We start from the raw sequence: 21,626 nt of genomic DNA on the forward strand, positions 1-21,626 counted from the left end.
GCTCCCCTGGCTCAGCTACGGGCCACCAACATTTTCACCCAAGAGGAAAGGTGCACCGATCTGAGATCAGCTTAGGTGTTTTCTTTTAGAACGAATGCAGAACAGGATGGCAGACGGTCCTTGATCAGAGCAGGCCGGGGAGGAGGGCTCGTGGGGTGACAGGTGTCCATTGCACACTTGTCTGGCTAATTGATATAAAGAACTTTTTCGCTTCATCCAGAGCTCATTGGAGGAGAAAAGATGCACTCTTTTTCTCGCTCTTGCGCACATACACATGCCAGCGAGGCCGGTCCAAATGCAGGCCGCAGGGCCCCGGGCCTAATGCTGTTTCTTGGCTCTGGTTGGACACGGGATGAATAGGAGTATTAATACGGCCAGGCTCCAGCAGCAGTTAGACTGCAGCTCTGTGGATGATTGCTCAGAGCCAGGCACATTGGCAAATAATACCTTTAATGCAAATACATTATTATTCCCAACCATGTCCTGTCAATGGGCTAGGCATTATTACGCCATCGGAAGTTGCCAGTAGTTAGTGCGATTCAGATTCATCCGACGCTACACTTTAAGAGCAAACTAGCAGATTATGGAAGCTTGTTTCCACCAATTAATAAAAAATAAAAAAGGTATAATATAAACTCACAATTGCGTGTTATAAAGTCAGAATTGTGAGATATAAACTTGCAATTCTGAGTGTTAAACCCTCAAAATTGGACTTTATTACTCGCAATTGCAAGTTTATATCTCGCAATTGTAAGAAAAAGGTCAGAATTGCGGGTTTATCACAATTGTAAGTTTATAATGCACAATTGTGAGTTTATAACTCGCATTTCTGACTTTGTTTCTCGTAATTCTGAGAAAAGAAGTCAGAGTTGCGAGTTCATATCTTGCAAATGCGGGAAAAAAGTCCAAATTGCATGTTTCTCATAATTGTGAGTTTATAACTCACATTTCTGACTTTATTTCTTGCAATTGTGAGTTTATATCTCGCAATTCTGACATTACAACTCACAATTGCGAGTTTATATGTAAACTCGCAATCGTGAGGGGAAAAAAGTCGCAGCTACCTTTTTTATTTTTATTTAATTCTGACTTTTTTTTCCTCACAATTGCAAGAAATAAAGCCAGAAATGTGAGTTATAAACTTGCAATTCTGAGAAAAAAATTGGACTTTATTACTCACAATTGCGAGTTTATATCTCACAATTCTGAGAAAAGTTTATAACGCACAATTGTCAGTTTATAACTCGCATTTCTGACTTTATTTCTCGCAATTCTGACTTTTTTTTTCTCACAGTTGCAACTTATAAACTTTATGACTCGCCGTTGCGAGTTTATATCTCGCAATTGTGAGAAAGTCAGAATTGCGTTTACATCTCACAATTCTGAGAAAAGAAGTCAGAATTGCGAGTTCATATCTTGCAAATGCGAGGAAAGTCGTAATTGCGTGTTTCTCATAATTGTGAGTTTATATCTCGCAATTCTGACATTATAACTCACAATTGCGAGTTTATATGTGAACTCGCAATTGTGAGATAAAAAGTCGCAGCTACCTTTTTTATTTTTTAATTCTGACTTTTTTTCCCCTCGCAATTGCAAGATATAAATGTCAGAGTTGCGTGATATAAAGTCAGAATTGTGTGTTTATAAAGTCAGAATAAACTCGCAATTGTGAGGGGAAAAAAAGTCAGAATTGTGAGATAAAAGTCACAGTTACCTTTTTATTTTTTATTTAGTGACAGAAAAAAGATTCCATAGTTGATAAACATGATATCAAATAGAAAACTAAGGATACAAAAGCTCAGACCTCCCAACAAAAAGCACTAAAAGGAAGCGGGGATTTGTTTTTGCACTGATTGTGTTAAACAGCGCAGAAGTTTACCACAGGCGGAGGGCGAGATTGCTTTTTCGCCGTATTTGTGATTGGGCTTGTTGTTTCACACTACTTTTCCCCAACATGGCTCTGCATGTCCTGACAAGATTTTAATTGATATTGGGATTGAGGCCACTTTTGGAAGCGAATGGATTTTCGCAGGTCTGATATCGCCCTCTGAGAAAACTGTTATTTTCATCAACCCTAAGTCTGCATAAACCTTCCAATCAAGTTACTGACGCTTCACCAGCTGCTGTAGTGCGGTTTTAACAAGCCTCTGGGTGCAGTAAGGCGATGGACGATCATCTGTATGTGATGGGCCATTTGTTTGCTGCTGATTCTTGTCCTTTCTCATTGATCATGTTTGGAGGCCACTCCATCTCCAGTTGCTAATTTAGTGGACTCATATTTATCTTCAAGACATTTGTCTATGAAGAATTACCTTCCCGAATAATTGATTTCAAAGCTGTTTATGTCCTTCAATAGGTTCACAGATTAGAGGAAAAATTCAGTGTCACATTGTTGAATATAACTAGATAACAGTGAAACTGCAGCTTGCCAAATTATTTCATATTTAAAGTACTTAAATTATAGTCAAGTTACTATTTAAAAAGAAAAAGTATTTACAGCAGCATGAAAATGATAAAATTGTAAAATTATTGAAAAAAAAAAAAAAAATATATATATATATATATATATATATATTATGTATATATAGAGGTCCCAGCTGGCCGATAACCGATTAATCGACTGATAGCTTTTAAAATGGATAATGAAGGAAAATAAACATAACACATAAAATAGTGCTGAATATTAATATATTAATTATACCTTAATCATTCATGTTAGCTCACAGTGCAGAGTACAACTTTAAAATGTAAAAATGTATTAGTAAATGTTGAAATTAACAATGAAAAATACTTTTATTAACCTAAGTTAATGTTACAAAATGTTACCATTTCATATAAATCCAAACAGTCATGCTTAAATATCTACACAAAGGCCATAGCATTAAAATTAGACGCGTGTATATTGTATACTGTCATTATCTAATCAAAATAACAGAATATGTATTAGTTAGGATAAAAAAAACAAAACAAAACAAACAAATCAGATGTGTATTAATAACAACAACAACAAACTTTTTAATAGTGTCTGTGTTATGTGTATTAAATGCTACTATAATGACTTATTTTAATAATAATTAAAGTGGATAATTGTACGTGGCTACAAAAAAACAAACAAACCAAAAAAAACACTAAGTTCATGTAGTTCAGTAGTGTAAATCAGTGATTGGTAATAAGAACGTTGTCATATAAAGTTTGGCCGATTATTGCATGATATAATGTTTAGTTTACATACATTTGGATAACTACAAATGTCATAAAGCATTTTTGTTGAGGCTATTCATATTTTGGTCATGCACTGTTGATCTTTAAGGCATAAAGCTATAATTAGTTTTGAAAGTTATAAGAAAGTGTTACTAATAATGTAATAACGTCTGTCTGGATAAAGGATACTATACACTATTAATTTCCATTCTGTCAAAAATTTTGCCTGACTTAAGTCTTTTGGGACACCTAGGAGGTTAGGAGAACTAGTTTGAACGGCTGTGTGTCTGCAGGTCCAAATCTTGAGTGTGGACGTTACCACCCATTTCTGCCCCCTGGGCTTTCATTCCCTGCCTCTGGCTGCCAGCCTCTGCTTTTTCTGCCATTAAAAAAAGATTGTGCCATTTTTTTTTTTTGCTGACACTAGTTCAAAACACTGTTAGGCACTGCTAAATGAGTTTACATTCAAAGCTCAGAGTAGCCACCTTTGGGTCCTTAAACTTGATTTCACAGGAGTCTCACCAATCTTTGCCAAGCCAGTGGCTATAATCAGTTTAATGAGTCACATTATCTACAAAAATGGGAGCTGTGCTTGAAGTACAGCCATGTTCAAAGGCCCAGCACACAACATAATGCCATCCTTCAGCTCCAGCAACACAACTCTCAACCAGCCTGAGTGGAAATGTCCTGGCATTTACCGCCCGTAAGTGCTGTCAAAACAATGGCTGAGCAAAAGCTACATCCCCAGTTCTCTCGTTTCTCGCAAACTGCCTAGCACGGGACTGACAGAAGAGCGAGAGAGCGCGTGTCGGAGCTGAAATTGAGTTTACCCTTGTATTATTTTTAATTTCCTTTCCATCCTACACATTGCATGGTGCTGTTTTTCCTCTCACTCTCCTTCCTTCCCTCCCTCTCGCTCTCTTTGTCGGTTTTTGAGTGTGTAAAAATATTTGCACCTAGTGTACTGCGAAACAGCGAAGCTGTCGGGTCCTGTGGTGTGGGCTCTCGGGGAGAGGCACACGACTAAGTGTGAAAACTCCAGGCCGAGTTTTTAATGAAGTCCAAAAGGTGGTGCCATGTGAAGTGCCGAAACCACATCTCGGCAAACGTTTTCTCGCTCTCGGGGAGAGAAGAGTGGGACCGAAAGCCCACTGACTCCAAACAACCCCAGCGCCAATTAAAAAGCACGGCTAACTCACGGCTCAATCCGGCTTCGCGGGCTCCGTTGATCGCCTCTTTCATTTCCGCCGCCATAGTTCTTTGCTGACAGCTTGGCAAAGCAGCCCTCTTTCTCTTTTGAATTTTCTGCAGGTGCTTTTTTTTTTTTTTTTTTTTCCTCGTGGGCTGAGGAAACAGATTTGATAAAAGGGCTTTGGTTAAATCCGTTGTAGGTATATTTCAGTGTAGCTTGATATAAACATTGCATAGAAGTTCAATGATGATGAAATGTTTTGATGCAAGGAAGAACAAAGGGAAAAGGTTGTGGATTGAGAGAGAATTGTTCACCGTGCACTAGGGCTGCTGATTGTGACTAGAATTATAATTGTCACTAATTTCTTGACATTTTAAATGCAGTTATTAAGTGCATTGAATAGTTTCCAGTATAATAAACAGTTTTTTATGCTGCAGAATAATTCTTTTTTTTTTTTTCTTTTACATAGTACCTACATTACGTTAATTTGCACTGAGGGCGTTTTAGTGTTGTTGGTTGCACATTGCAAGTGAGTGACTATTTTCAATTATTTTAATAATTTTTTTACTCATTGTCATGGATCACAAGTTGTTATAGTCCATAACAATATAATATATTCTGTAAAAAGTGTCTTATATAGCTGAAAATATCACTGAATATCTTGTCCGAGTTATTCGGTGTCAATTTACTTGGATCGTAAGACTTTTATTTAGGCCTACTTAAGACAATATTTGTAGTTTTACTGAGTATTTACTAAAAGTGCAGTTTATTATCTAGCTAAGTTAGCACTTTAATGGTTGTCCTATTTAAAGTGTCACTGAACATGAAAAATGGCATTTTAAAAAAAGGATTAATATCTTGTCTTGCTGTATTCTTAATGTACAAATGCATAAAGAAAAACAAGAACTGATGAAAAGAAGTCCTTATTCATGTCTGCATTGTTTTCACAAGTAATTTCAGGTCTGGCTGTTGTTCACTGGCCGATGAGACAGTTTGTCAGTAAGACGAAAACATTGCACTTTTTTTATAGTCTTTTTATACTCCATTGCCCCTTTTAACACTTTTAATAGCGCCTATTTATACTCAAGGTCGCTAAAAAGGTTTTATTATTATTATTAGGCCACGCGCACTACGCCTACCCTAGTGTACGTGTAAAAAAACGAAGTAATATTCAAGCTAATTTTGAATGCAAATTATAATACAAATACATTTATATGTACCATGATGCGGGCCACAAATTTAATGCTGACGGGCCGGATGCTGCCCGCGGGCCGCCTGTTGAGTACCCCTGATGTAGAGTAACAGTGTTGACAGTATGTAACAGAATTGACAGTCCTATACAGAGAAACACACACACTCTTTCTCCCTCTCTCACACACACATACATTACTGTCAATTCTGTTTCATACATTCAGAGTTTTACGGTAACAGAACTGACACTTGAGTATTTCTGAGAACAAGAAATCATGATTTTCAGATATATAAGACAGTTTTTACAGAAAATATTATATTGGTATGGCCTGTAACATCTTGTGATCCTTGACAATGAGTAATTATTTTTTAATTATTAAAATAATTAAAAATATAACCATTTTGACACCAAATGTACCTGCAATTATAGAATCACCCACATATAGCCGAAGCATGTGCACACTGTCACAGCGCCTGAGTACTAAACCAAGTTCTCTTATTGCGCTTAACCGTAAAATACACACAAGGTTTACGTAAACTGTTGTTTATATCTCAAGTGAATGTAAGCAGCTCAGATGCATGGCAGTATATTATGATACATGTGTGTATCAGTATATTGGGTCCGTGCATAGGTCTGCGTTCACACTCGTCATGTTTGGTTTGATTAAAACGAACCCTGGTGCGATTGCACTGTAGGTGCGGTTCATTTGAGCATGTGAGACCACTGAAAAGATGGGTCTCGGTCCGCTTCCAAACAAACTCTGGTGCGGTTCGAATGATATATGAACGCAACACAGACCAAAGTCATGTAAACGAATAAAAAACAGGAAGATGAGACCCTAAAAAGGACAGAATCCTCACGCATATCGTTTTTTTTTTCCTCGTCATAGTCGCGAGTTTGCCCATCACAGGCGTCAGACGCGCGTCTCCACGCAGCAGATCGTTTGTGTGTGTGACGGAGGGATTCCCGCTGCTGTTTTGACTCCTTTACACGTTTTATAAGCTCTTCACGTGTCCCCAGCTGGCCAAAATACCATCATATGCAGGCTACACTCACACAACAAGCACATTTACCTCAGCACACAGCATTGTTTTGGATGTTCGGTAAGTTCTGTCTCAAAATAGGCAATACGTCATAAAATCCGACCAATCAGGTTGTGAATGTATGCTTTTAGGTTCGGTATCTTTTGGTTCGGTGATAAAATTGCCAATCTGAACGCTAATCGGACCAGGACTAAATGTTTTTTTTTTCTTTTTTGGTCCGGAGCAAATGAACCAAACGAACTGAACTACAAGTGTGAACGTACCCTTAAAGTGACAGCAGCCTAATAATGCTGTCTGTGTCATTAATGTTAATCAAACAAGAAGATACGAAGAAAAAATCTCTCGCTGCTCTTGACTTAGCTTTAAGAATCAGTGTATATTTAATTAATACAGTGAAGCCTACTTAGTGTTTTATTTGTACATTTGTTTATTTAATTTCTTGAATGCTACTGCTACAGTAAACACCTACTGTAGTTGAATATACACTGCCCGGCCAAAAAAAAAAAAAGTTGCTGTTTGGATTTTAATAGGGAAATACTTCAGAGTCTATGGATGGATCATTATTACAGTGATTATTATGTTTCTAGCATGTTAAATGTTTGGCAACGGTTCTTTTTACCCTTAAAGATAGAGTGTGCAGCTTTTCATTTCTTAAACAAACATGTTTAAAGATGTATCATGACCATATTCCAGAATGACAATGTCAAGATTCATCAGGCTCAAACTGTGAAAGAATTGTTGGGATTGAGCATGAAGAATCATTTTCACACATGAATTGGCGCTGACTTTAACCTCAGTGTAAGTCTTTGGGATGTGCTGGAGGAGACTTTACAGAGTGCTCCCCTCTTGCATTGTCAATACAAGATCTTGACCAAAAAATGATGCACCTCTCGATGGAAATAAATGAGGTGATGTTATTTCCATCATTTTTTGGTCAAGATCTTGTATTGACAATGCAAGAGAAGTGCACTCTGTAAAGTCTCCTCCAGCACATCCCAAAGACTTACACTGAGGTTAAAGTCAGTGCCAATTCATGTGTGAAAATGATTCTTCATGCTCTCTGAACCATTCTTTCACAATTTAACCCTGATGAATATTAGCATTGTCATTCTGGAATATGGTCATGATGTGTCTTCATACATGTTTGTTTAAGAAATGAAAAGCTACACACTCCATCTTTAAGGGTTAAAAGAACCGTTGCCAAACATATAACATAATAGTCACTGTAATAATGATCCATTCATAGACTCTTAAATATTTGCCTATTAAAATCCAAACATCGACTTTTTATTTTTATTTTGGCTGTGTATTAATGCACTGTTTATTTAAATTTGTATCTTAAATATGGTTGTTGTCCTCTTTGTAATTTGCACCTTTGTTCTTATTTTTAATAACAAAGACAATAATAATAGGATTTTGGTCATATTGCTCACCTCTACTTTGGCCTAAATGGTCTGTCATTCTTTTTTTATTTTTTATTTTCTTAGTGACTTGCGAAATAGTCTTAAAAACCAACATGAAAAAGAATTGTGATAAGATCGTCATCCTCTCTGGAAAAAAAAAAATCGTGATATGAAGTTTTTGCCATATCATATTTTTCAGCTGTCATTACTCCAGTCTTCAGTGTCCTTAATTCTAGAAGGAAAAAAAATTCTAAATAAATAAGTTTGGATTTTTGGTCACATGATAATGTCGAATATGCCAGTTTGGCTTGTTCTTTTTTTCCCTCTGAGGAATCTTTGAGGGCCCCATCTTCTCCCCTCCTAGCCTGGTGACTGAGAGCAAGGCTAGTGCATTCACTTGTTTGAAAACTATAGAGGCGAGCTCAGTACCGCTGTGGCCGGCCCAGCACTAACTGCTGTTGAGTGACACTAATGAGGAGAACAGGCATGCAGGAAAGGGAAGGAAACAAGCTCTTCTGGACATGGCCATTGACAAAACCCCTTTAAGATCTCACCACTCACTGCAATCTTTCCCAAGACCCCCCACCCCCCTAGACTTCCCTTCTCAAAAAGACACATCTCTCAATTAGCATGGCTCGGAGAACATGGCGCTTTGGTGCTTTTCCTTTGATTTGTTTTGATTAGCAGGATGTGAGGGATCTAATTGAATCCTGTTCTAGACGGTATGGCAACAAGCCTCTTGTCGAGCCAAAACAACAGAGAATAGACTGAGACAGGGGTCAAGATGCATTCTGCACTTGCAAGTTTGCATCTCAAAGTGTCTGTGGTTGAACCTTTTACGTCAGACATGCAGATATGACGAGGGTGAATTTCCTTGCCAACTTCCACAGCAACATTCCATGAAAAGGGCACACTTTGGTGTCCCATTGTTTTTTTTTTTTTTTTTTTTTTACAGGCATAAATAACATGTTAGATTTAATTCTATTTTAAGTACTAAAAATGTAAATAATATATGAAGAGTTTGGTTCCAAAACGCTATAAATCCATTTTGATTAATTTGAGTAAAAGTGTGTTTTCTTTACCAAGATGAAAAACCACTATTTTCTGTTTCGAACTTTCACATAGCATCTTTTGGTTATAAAAACATTAAAAATTCAAATCTAGATTTTGATTTTCAAAGGTTTATTATAAAAAACAGATTATTTTCCCCCCAAAATGCAATAAATCCATGACGTTTTTTTTCAAAACGCAATTAATCCATCGATATAAAAGTTATTTTTCATATTGAAAATACACAATAAAGTAAGTTGATTCACATATATGACAGCCTCTGAACTTTGTCAATACTAATCTTATATACAGGCATTTGACTAAAAATACATTCAGTCGTCGCTCCCAAAATGAATTCAACAAGTCATCTTGTTAATGTTATAAATGAATTATGTCTCCGTTTGTCATTACAGATTAAAGAGTATCTGGCGCCACCGCACGGTTCAAATAAACACATTTGCAGAGTACATTGGTATTAAAAACGGCTTTTAAAAACTGTCCATGATTCAGTTTTGGGGACCGTGACAGAAGTTTGATGCTGTCGTGGGACAAGCAACAGCTTGACCGAGTGCCTCATCTTCTTAATCTCCTCACGTAAATGATTAGATTTCGATGACTTGCGTTTCTTCCTCACCACAGGTTCATCAATGCCGTCAAAATGATTCATTTTTCTGTTTTTGTTGATCTCACAGCACAAAGCAGATAAGGAAAACTAGGATGCCGGGTGTATTCAGAGCGCCGCCGTTACAGTTTACAGTGCGTGGAATGGTGCGCTGTGATTGGTTGAGCGAATATATCGCATTTTGCAGAGAAAGGAGACTGGCGTTTGTCGCGGTTTGGAAAGAAAGGGAGAAAACATGACGGATATCGCATTTTGCGCAAAATTAATAACTGACTTTTTAATACCGACCAGATACGATACTGATTTTGGCGGAAACTCAATTTTGCGTTTTGGAACCAAACTCTTCATTTGTATGTCCCACTTTTTACGATTCACATTCTGAAGGACCAATTACTGGCCACTTGTTGAAAAAAACAAAAAAACATTAATTTCATACTTCAGTTCACATTCATCAGTCATACTTTAATTTTAAGAGTTTCAGGCCCTATTTTGTACCCTGTTCATGGAAAATAGCCGTGAATATTTGTGTTGGCTGTTGTGTTGATCTTCCTTCCTCATTTGTTCAGGCTCACTGCCTATTCAGAAGTAAACTGATACACACAGGCCTTTCACAAATGGCCCTAATCAATAGCAAATCGCTTTGTCTTTCTTTTGTAACTGTATGAAAGTTAACTAAAAAGTTCATTTTCTGTGTAGCTGCTGTTGTAGACTGTGGCTTAATGCCAGTTCTGAAAACACAGGATTTTTCTTAGGTGATATTTCTCTCCCAGTTGCAATGTGACATTAACTGAGTAGAAAGAGTAGCAATAACACAAAGGGTGTTGTGTTCTGCCTCCCAGCTAAAGACACCATGTGAGCTGAACCAAATGTATTTTTTGACCCTTTTTTTTAAACACCAGTGCTAAACTTGGTCTTGCAGATATTTTAAACTTTTTTACAATAACCACTTGTTTGATTTCCTATTGGTTGGTCATGCCTCAAGCCCTTTTTATACCTGGTATTAACAAGAGTCTTCAGTGACCACTTGTGTTTAGTTGTTGTTTGTCAGTGTAGGTCAAAAATACAGAAGATGTTCCATGCACATTGAATGAATGTGGCATTTATATAGCGCTTACATTGTGTATATCGAGAGGTCTCTCCTCAACCACCACCAGTGTGCAGCATCCACTTGGATGATGCGATAGCAGCCGCAGAACAATGGCACCAGTGCGCTCAATACACATCTATGAGTATAGGTAGAGTGGAGAGAGAGTGATCGAGCCAATTCAAAGGATGAAATCAACCCTCTATGGTACGGTGTTGCTATATGTCAACAGTTAATTTCTACTCTTTTCAGAAAAAAATACAATATATTGCACTATGGGAATTAAAAGGGCAGGCCTTGACGTGCTGTTTTTAAGTCAAATGACACGGAAGACACCTGTTGAAGTGCTCCAGAAATTGCTCTATTAACTTTATTTCTAAACATGTTTTCTCAAGGGGGATTTTTTTTTTTTTTTGCAGCATCTTTGACAAGTAAATTAGATATTTTTATTCACAAATCAACTTTGTCTAACATAATTTTACTGTAAATTGAGAAAGTATCAATGTTTCCATATGGCAAGTGGATGTATTTCCCCATTGGGATTTTTTATAGATAGTAGCATCTACAATATGATTGCAGTTATTCATTTATTTGAAGTGTTTTTTGTAGTATATTTGTATCTATGTATAAATAACAAAATTATTTCTTCTTTTCAGAAAATAAATACAGCGATATTTTACGGAAAGGGCAATAGGAAGAGTGCGGAGTTAGCTCTTCCATGTGATGAGAGTGAGGATGAGTTAGCCAAATGATAGGGAATGATAGGATTAAATGATAGGGATCTACTTATTTTTGGTTTGCATGAGTTCCAAGTATATAAATCTATCAATTTCTAAAAGAAATGTGTATTTAAATAGAAAAGATAATCATAATGTTATAGAAAAAGTACTTTTTTTAACCATTTTCCATTGTGGTACAGTGTTGCCATATGGTGATTTGCGTGATTGAAGCTATTTCATGTAATAATAATAAATATTTCGTGGTTAGAACATAATGCATACTATAGAGGGTTAATGGTTCATCCATGATTCTCCTGATATTTGGCATTTTTGTTATAATTAGCATTTGCCAATCAGGTTTTCTGTTTGGCCTGTTAGTGTTGGAAGTGAGACTTTTATTTTGACAGTGCTGAGGAGCCCTGCAGAGTTGTGGTATGATAATGGTATATACATATACATCCACTGGCGGTCATAGCTGATAAGCGAGGACAGTGGATGTATATGTTTGGTCTTTTCCACAAAGTTCCACATTTGTTTTGCACCTCATTTACATATGTATTTAGTGCTGACTACTCGTGATCAATCAACCAAGATGTATGTTAATACCAGGTGTAAAGAGGGTGTTCTGATTTGGTTTGTTCTTGTGTATAAAAATCTTTAGATTTTAAGGCAGATAGCTCGCGTTGCATTTGCTTTCTCATCCCTTGGTTTTATTCGAGTTTAATCGGAGTCTTAAAAAATAAGACAATACAGTAATACTTCAGACCAGCTTTGACTTTGCCTTGGGCTGTCAGGCCTGGAAGCATGTCAACAGCACAGACAGGTTATTACACTGTGACAAACTCGGTATGGAGCATCCCGGAGCTTTCATTTAGGGTTTCTCCCAGAGTGGAAAGCTGCCAAGTCTGCCAGAGTCCTTGTAGGAGCAGACAAGCTTCCAAATCCGCCCAGTCGACGCTGCAGCGTGCTTCTCTTTGATGCTGCGGTTACCTGCCGTGTCCTATGCACAGTACTGATGTAGCGCTGAGGCTATCGGCCCACACACTCCACCCTCTGACAGCCGAACTCTGTGCTGCTGCCTGCCGGCTCTCGCTGTCTTTCCCTGTCGGAGACCTCATACGAACCTGTCTGCTGCATGGAGGGTAGGAGATTTGCAGCGTTGCAACTGGTATGTAATCGCTATCAGTTTTAACAGCCTGTTTATTTTGTGTTCTGTAGGGATGAACTAATATACAAATTTTCGCCAAAATAGACAATACTTGGATATTACTGGGTGCCTTGAACTGTTTAATCGAATTAAATATTTGTTGTTCTCTTCCTGTGTATATATTTATTTATTTGGTAATTATACACTTTATAATAAGGTTCATTAGTTATCTTATAAACAGTGAACTGCTGTGTTTTTATTAACTAACATTAACAAAGATACAGTAACAAATGGTTAGTTCATGTTAGTTAATACATTATTGTAAAGTGTTACCATTTATTTTACTATTAATATCATTATTGTTTTTGTCCTTTCCTGGCAATTGTTCTGCTCTCGACTGACAGTATGATCATTTTACTACGACCCCTCTGAAGACTGTTACTCATGTATATATGAAATTATATATGAAAAAAAGTACTTTCATTATCTAAAAACGCTCTAAAAACTAAAATCAATAGTTTTTGTCAATGTCAAATCAATGTTGGGGTCTCTAAGTACATTTAGGCATCACTACATTGATACACTATGAAATAGGGATACTGAGAAAGTTAAGGTAAAAATGTCCTCCATTTACTTTTCCTTTAACCCCTTTTGGTCTAAATCTAATGCTAACTTTAATAATAACTCTAAAAATAGGCGCAAAACTAGCATCCACAATCCAATTTTTTATTATCGTCCATACAGGGCTGATATCAGTACAGATATGGATATCACAAGCACAACTGATTTGATATCAGTTAATTTTGTTTTTGATTAATTTGGGTTTATTTTGCTTGAATTTCTCTCTTAGCTAATGCTACAACAATATTACAAAATGAATAATTTTAAAAGTTAAATGAATTGCTATTTATTCTATCAGTTAACATTTATATATTTTGTTCTTTTATTCATTCATTCAACATTCACTGAAAGGTAACACTATATATTTAGAAAATCCACATTTTACCCAGACCTAATACCAATAACAGCTGTAGTTCTTTGTCATGTATCTTTATTTTTATAAAGCATATACTGCATGCTTTTGACCTTGATGCACAGACTGCAGTCGGACACGTTTTTTTCCCTATGCATTGTTACTGCTTTTGACTTGTCGGATATCGACATTTCTGACTTTGTGGAAGCTGCGTTCGCCTCTTTCACCGTCCGCTTCTCTCTGGGTGTTTGTAAAATGAGCGGTCTGTGCAATCAGCGCAGTGCTGTTGGACTCGTTGAAGCTCCTCTGACCCGCCGTGTGGATGTCCTTGTTCAATGATTGTCCTTCAGTTCACTGCAGTGCTCAGCTCCTCTCCTCCACACAGCTCGGCCACTTATCTGACCAGGTGGCTGATATGTTTTCTTTTCTCTTCTCTCCATTTCTCCTCTTTTTTCGCTCATTGTTTTTAGGGTCCCACTGCAAGGGCACTTTTTTTTTTTTTTTTTAACCTTCCACTCAAGAACGCTTGGTTTACTCGATGTCTTTTCGTCACTCTCCAACCCTTTTTTTTTTTTTTTTTTTACAGTGCACAAACCACTATAAATTACAGGAATGGTGTCCAAATTTGAACCATTGAGCAGTGGTTCTCAACTGGTTTTGTTTCAGGACATCAGATACTGACCCAATGGGGAGCCAAGTTTGATTATAAAGAAGTAATGTCTTTGAAATGAATAACTGAGAAGTACTGATGTTACCACAAACTGCATAGGCCATGCAAATTGCAAAATGATTAACATTACATTGGCTGAATTGAAAAATGGACTATTTTGGTTTCTAAATGTCTGTTGATTTTCAGTGGTTTTATGCTCAAGCCAGTAATTCACCATAAAACAGATTGTGGTCTGATCAAATTAGTTTATCTTCTTTCTAGTGAACCTGTATTTAATGTAGTCTGGGTCATGTTTCCTTTTACCTTGTGTAATTTTGTTCATGGTTTTTGAGGATGAAGACATGTCACGCAACCGTTCGACGTTTATTAGTGTTAAGTATGTATCTGCCAAGGGGTAACAAATCATGTAAAAATTTATCATCTTTTATTGGAAAATTAAACATTTAAAAACTTTGATAATTGCCTCTTTTAAACCATTGAAGACCGTATTCAAACTACATTTGATAAAAATCACCTGTCAAGTTTATAATGTGTATTACATCAGCATATGAGAGTCAGACTGGACGACTATAGGGACTCATCTCAAGATCACTCATTTAACAGTTTACTATTGCCAAAATTATGAAAAAAGATCAGTCAAGAATAGAAAATTATTGAAAATATTTAAATCAGGAATCATGTCAGAATCAGAATCCGTGGTTCGTCTGTAAAAAATGTCCATCAAAACCAAAACATGATGAACGATGTTCACCAACCCAGCAGAAATTTTCAGTTGGATTGGAGTTTGTTCTCATTAGCATAAGTATTTCATGATCATTCCAATTCAATTGCAGCGAGTGAAGAGCAAATTTATACTCACGTACATTATGTATTATGCACAGTATCGTCTTTGACAGACATCGATGTTGTGATTTTCAAATGATGTGGATTTAAAAAACGGTGGATTGTAAGATAATAATTATTTATGTTAAAAGCTCATTTTTTTGTTTCATCTGACCATAGAACATTTGAAAAGTAACTGACACTACTGGAACTTCAAACGGGGTGGGTTCTGAAACATCTGACCACAGACAAACAAACAAAAAATCAAACAAAAAATGAGCTTTTTAGCAGCAAACACTCAAGATGGGTTTGGTGCACACAGGGATAAAAAGTACCCCATGTGTATAATGAAATATACTGCTGTATCTTTAAAGTTGTGGGCCTATTTTTCTGCTGGAGGTCCTGGACATCTTGTTCAGATACATGGTATCACGGATTCTATCAAATACCAACAGATAAAAAATCAAAACCTGACTGTCCCTGCTAGAAGTTATATAACGGGCCGTGGTTGTATCTTCCAACAGGACAATGATCCAAAACAAACATCAAAACCAACACAAAAATGTGTCACTGAGCACAAAATGAAGCTTCTGCCATGGTCATCACAGTTCCCTGATCTGAACCCTAAAGAAAATGAGTGGGGTGAACTGAAGAGAAGAAGCACCAACATGGAGCTGGGAATCTGAAGGATCTGGAGAGATTCTGTATGGAGGAATGGTCTCTGATCTCTTGTCAGGTGTTCTCCAAACTCATCAGGCATTATAGGAGAAGACTCAGAGCTGTTATCTTGGCAAAAGCAGGTTGCAAAAAGTATTGAATAAAAGGGTATGATTAATTGTGAGCAGTGTGTATTAGAGAAAAACATTTCTTTCATAATGAGATTTTCCCCCCATTTAAAATTCTTATTCTCCAATGAAAGGTTGGATTTTTGTAGATTTTTAAAATAAAAGATGAAAAGTATTAACAATGCAGATTTATTTTCATAGCCTTCTTTGGTCATATTTACCAAGGGTATGAATAATTTTGAGCACAACTGTATATGCATCTATGGTGAAATTACTAGTTTTTCACGTCAATACATGTTTATTTTAATGCGAACAATGCACTGTCGTTTTAATTCAGCGCAGCAAAAATAGACTCAGCGTGGAAACGATCGCAGCGCTCCTGGACCGCATCCACGTGCAGTGTGAACACTCTAATCCGTTAATATGGGCACAGAAAAAAAATGCACACTGTTATTTTGGGGGTCGTGGGCTGAAAAGTTTGGGAGCCCCTGCCTTAGCAGATTTTGACTGATATAGATGTGCATCCATTCTTATTTTTATTATTATTTTCATTTATCTATTGTTGGCAACCCAGACTGGCGACACATTTTTGTGTTACAACCCACTAGTTGAGAACACTGCCATACAGGACCTTACTGAAATCCTTCAGTTTTGTTCTCTAAAGGTGCATGAAGATATAAATATGCTCATCCGGATGTCTGTGGTTTGTCCCGTGTGGCAGGTCGGATGGCGTCTATTAGCTGCAGTGTGTGCATGGCTGTCAGGTCCAGGCATTTTTCATTGGCTCTGAATGTGACGAGTGACGGACACCCCCCTTCAGAGGTGACGCCTCCTTCGGTTGCATTCTCCCCGCCCTCTCTGGTTAGCTGGAGCCTTTGCTACCGCATGATAAATCTGATGCTAAATTTAGAGGCCGTTTTTCTCGCACAGAGAGAGAGAGATTACTGGCAAAGGGAGAGAGAGTGAAAGACAGAAAGTGAGTGTGTTTATGAGTGTCGCAGGCTTGCTATCCACAACAAATCCATTTGCAAAAAGACAACGTGTTTTTTTTCCCTCCCCCCCCCCCTCTCAAGGGCTATTGTTGTCACTGATTTTCCATTGTGTGATTTATTTATTTGCGGTTATTTCAACTGTGTATTGTTGCTTTATTTAGTTCACTTCTATTTAGGAACACAGACTGATGGCCAGGCCTTTATAATATGCATTTTTCTTTTTGTAAATCCCATCAGTGAGTCCAATTACATCTGGTCTTTTTATTTTAAAAAGACAAAGTCAAAGAGACTTTTTGTAACTAATTGGATTCCAGTTCGTCTCATTTGTCCTTTTAGTCAACATTTGTTGTATATACGATTGAAGTAACCTTTAATCTTGCATGCCCAGGTTTATCTTTTTCTTTTACTTGTTTGTTTGGCAGTAGTAAGGGTGCAGTTATGTAACGGTGAACTTGCAAAAGACTGGGCTGCATATGCAGACGCAATCCCCTACCTCAGGATTTAGCTTATCCCGTTCACTACGCAAGTCCCTGAGAAACCACTTACCTTGATTTTCCACGCTACTGCCGTGGGATTTCATTTGATCTTTAAAAGCAGATGGCACAACAGATACATCTAAGAACAAAACAAGTGCCATCTTCCTTTTATATTGACCAAAGACACAAATACACTTAGCGCTGCACGTAAGGCACTGCACGAATCGAAGCATCAAACGAAATTAGCCTTGAGCGCGACTGGTTAGCAACAGCTGTTAGCTTCGGCAGATGCACGCTAGGCTTTTGATGTAGAGAGAGAGAGGGTAAAGGGCTATGCTGGGCCTCTCTGAAGTACGCAGGGAGATGGGAACTTGCTGGGGACGTCTTTCCAATGCTGATACAGCTGAAACAACAGGAGGGACAGTGCGCTTGAGACGACTGACCTGCTTTACCCCCGTCGCTACACCGACGCCAAAACAAACTTGCACCTTTTCAAGACTCAGTCAGTGTGCTGTGCTCTATTTCACAGGTGTCTCAGCTGACCTATTTCATATCGTACTGCGCACGGCCACAGTTGTTTCAAGGGATTGTCCACCCAGAAATGAAAATCTGTCATAATTTGCTCACAATCATGCTTTACTAAAACTGCATGACTTGCTTTTTTGAAGGGAACAATATTATTAGTTTAAAATAATTGTTTTCTATTTAAATGTATATTTTAAAACTTTATTTATCCCTGTACTGGCAAAGCTGAATAACTTTTCTTCAGTGTCACATGATCCTTCAGAAATCATTCTAATATGCTGATTTGGTGCTTAAGAAACATTTATGATTATTATCTGTTTTTTTTTTCTTCTGTTTATTGTTTGTGGAAACCAGGATAATTCTTGAATAGAAAGCTCAAAAGAACAGCATTTATTTGAAAAAGAAATTATAATTGTCTTTACTGGTAAAATTAATGTATCCTGGCTGAATAAAAGTCTTAATTTTACTTACCCCAAAATTTTAATGGTATTCAATGGTATTTATAAATTATTATATTTACAATGAATACCAGGCTGTCGCTCATCCCTATATTATTAATTTTAAATATTGTTTATATTTAAAGCTGCAGTCTGTAAGTTTTGCCTTTTTGTCGCCCTCTGTTTGAAACCTGCAATTGCAGTTATTTGCGGAATTATCATCTTTACGTGGGCTGTTCATTGGCACGGCTCCTCAGCGCGGGTGAATCTAATGCTTTGAGGACTAACATTATGCGTGGGCTGTCAGTCACCGCACCGGTGGATACTGTACTTCGGAATCACAGGTTGTAGTCTTGGAAGTATGACCAAAATAATCATTTTCACCGGAAAATGTCATCTGAACAAGTAACAAATCCGCCACTTTTGTTCTGACCAACTGAGGAAAAAAGCATTTCAATAACTCGTGCTGCCAATGGTGATTAAATCTAAAGATCACTTAGCTCATATCACGTCAAACCGTGCACTGTAAAAAATAATACGCTCTATCTACTCAATAAAATTGTAGCAACAGATTACAAGCAATATTATTAATTAAATTCAACATATAAAAATTGAGTTAGAATTAATCAAATTAATTCCTTAAAAGTCAACCATTTAAAATGTGTAAAATTAGCAAACACCATTACAAAAACCCACAAACTGACATAAAAAGCAAAGAGTCAAACTGGCCAACTAAATGAAACACTGATCACCATAATAGTGACCAAACATTTTCAATCAACATCTAAACCTCTGTTAATTCTTGTGTTTCTCTTTGCTTCAGTGATTCTGCTCGTTATCATCAGGTGTCTTCAATTTTGGCAATAAAAAATAAAGAGTTCTTAATTCATCTTTGACGTCTGTCTGTTATTTTTGTTTAAATTTTACTTAAATTTTACTCATTTTAAATGGTTGACATCTAAGGAATTCATTTGATTAATTCTATTTGTTGAATTTAATTAATAATATTGCTTGTAATCTGTTGCCAAAATTTTATGGAGTAGGTATAGCGTATTACTTTTTACAGCGTGCAAATTGTTATTATTGTTATACTTTCTCAAACTGTTAATGTTAACAACATCAGCATTGCGTGTCACTGTGTATTTAGTGTGTATTAGCGTTAGATTTCAGTTTCTGTACAGTCTAATCTCTAACGTTACTTTGTCATACCATACAATCCGCCATCAAAATGATGTTTAATTATTCCAGCTGCTGTGAGAAAAGGCTATGAATGATCTGCTACCAGCAGCATCCTCACATGCCATATAGCCTACTAGCTGGGACTCGTTCTTTACGTAAACAGACGTGACGTAATGACGCAAAGACGAATGGCTGCATGCTTGAATTTCCCGGCGGAAACCTACCAGTACCACTCAAATTATAAAACATTATTACAAGCTTACTGTTGTGAATCGGGTTAAAGTAAGGAGATAGTTTTGAACACTGGCTGGTTATATACTTGCTCAAAAGTTGATTTTGGATAATTTTTAACCAAACAAAGTTACGGACTGCAGCTTTAATGTATATATTTTTAATCAATGTGGTTAAGGGTGTGTAAATGATGACAGAATTTCATTTCAAGTACCTTATTACGGCAACGATCTTGTTGAACACTAAGGTTTTTGCCCCACATGGTTTCGAATATGACATGAGCCATTTTATTTGAAACTAGCGGAGCTCAAACAATCCCTTATTCAGCAGCAGATTTTTTATTTGGAATTCTCAGCCCAACTGTCATCACATTTTCCTCTCGGTTTTTAAAATAAATCTCCTGTAGGCCCTCTCCTCTGGTGAACTTACAGAGGCCCATTAGGAGTGTCTCTCTGTTGGAGTTGCAAATGGTGCAGGCTTTTATTTTTGGCCCTGTCCTGGCTGATGTGCTCTGCTCTGAGACTGCTAGCTCTAAGATATTGATAGGTTTCTCTCTCTCTCACTCATGGTCCCAGACACAACAACACATATAAACACTCACATGCATTTATGTTATAGGCAGTTATGGGAAGGCACCAATTGAATCAGCCTTTTTTTTTAATTGTGTATTTATCTTCACTGATTTTGTATGTATTATGATTATTGTGTGTAATAATATAGACTAGAGTATGTTGGTGCCTGAAATAAAATATGTAAGCATTATACATTTAACACTATTTCTTTACAATTTGTTGTGAATGAAATTGCAGACTCTTGTGAAGGGCATATTTGTTTTTAATAGTATGGACATCGTAGCTAAAATTTAGCGCTGTGGCACACAAGGCCAAGTGTTGTGCTTTCCAGCAGCACTAATTACTCAAAGACCCTGATGCATTGATACAATAAATCACGATCATTTATCTGTGGCTAGTGTCTGTGGTGAATAATTAAGCTAGTTATTAGTAAAACGAACAGCACATTAATTACCCATAGGCCTCCGTCGTTAAAGGTTGCGTCTCGCTGAATATGAAGGCAGCTCTTGGGTGGCTGTTCCTCTGGTATTGACGTATTATTGCTGGAGCTCGTGTTCTAGGCTTCGGGTCTTTAACCTCCTCGGTTTGAGGAGTTCAGAGTGAAACTTGCGGCCTGTTGGTAATCGACGGAATAATTGGCAATCAATTATGAATGAAACAGAGCCTCTGAACATACAGGCCTGCCCATCTCAACATCAAATTTTAATTATCAATCACAGGCAGGCGTGAGAGTCCAGTGGAAGTGTCTGTGTTTTGCAGGATGTTACAGTATCTGAAGCACTCTTTGGGTCTCGGAGATCCTTGACCCTGTTTTATCTTGTGATGACCTGCTGTCAGACAAACTCAACAATAAATGGTTTATTAAATCATGCTGTACCTTGTACAAACTGACAGTAAAAACCTGTTAATTTTCCTTACACAAAAAAATGCTGGGTTAAAAACAACCCAAGTTGGGCTGAAAATAGACATACCCAGCGGCTGGGTTGTTTTAAATGTTTGCCCAACATGCTGGGCAGTTTTATTTAACTCAACTATTGTTTAAAAATGACTATATGGCTGGCATAAAATGAACCTAAAATAGTTTGGAAATTAAAAATCAGACACATTGCCTCTAGTAATTATAATAATAATCAAAAGATGAACATTTATTAATAAGCAATTTAATAAATGTTTATTGTTATTATTCACTCAACTTATTAATAAATGTTCATTTATTAAACATATTAATAAATGTTAATTTCCAACATACTTTGAGTTCATTTTAAGCAAGCAATACAGTCATTTTTAAACAATAGTTGAGTTATATAAAAC

The 21,626-nt window shown here is 37.0% G+C and overlaps 1 protein-coding gene across 19 annotated transcripts in view; it reads left to right on the forward strand.

Annotated features, from left to right (window-relative positions):
* The window catches only part of msi2b (musashi RNA-binding protein 2b), a 337,078-nt gene that overhangs the window by 9,061 nt on the left and 306,391 nt on the right, over positions 1–21,626 (forward strand). The window lies entirely within an intron of this gene.

Source organism: Ctenopharyngodon idella, chromosome 15, assembly GCF_019924925.1.
Source record: "Ctenopharyngodon idella isolate HZGC_01 chromosome 15, HZGC01, whole genome shotgun sequence".
In the NCBI taxonomy this organism is placed as follows: domain Eukaryota; kingdom Metazoa; phylum Chordata; class Actinopteri; order Cypriniformes; family Xenocyprididae; genus Ctenopharyngodon; species Ctenopharyngodon idella.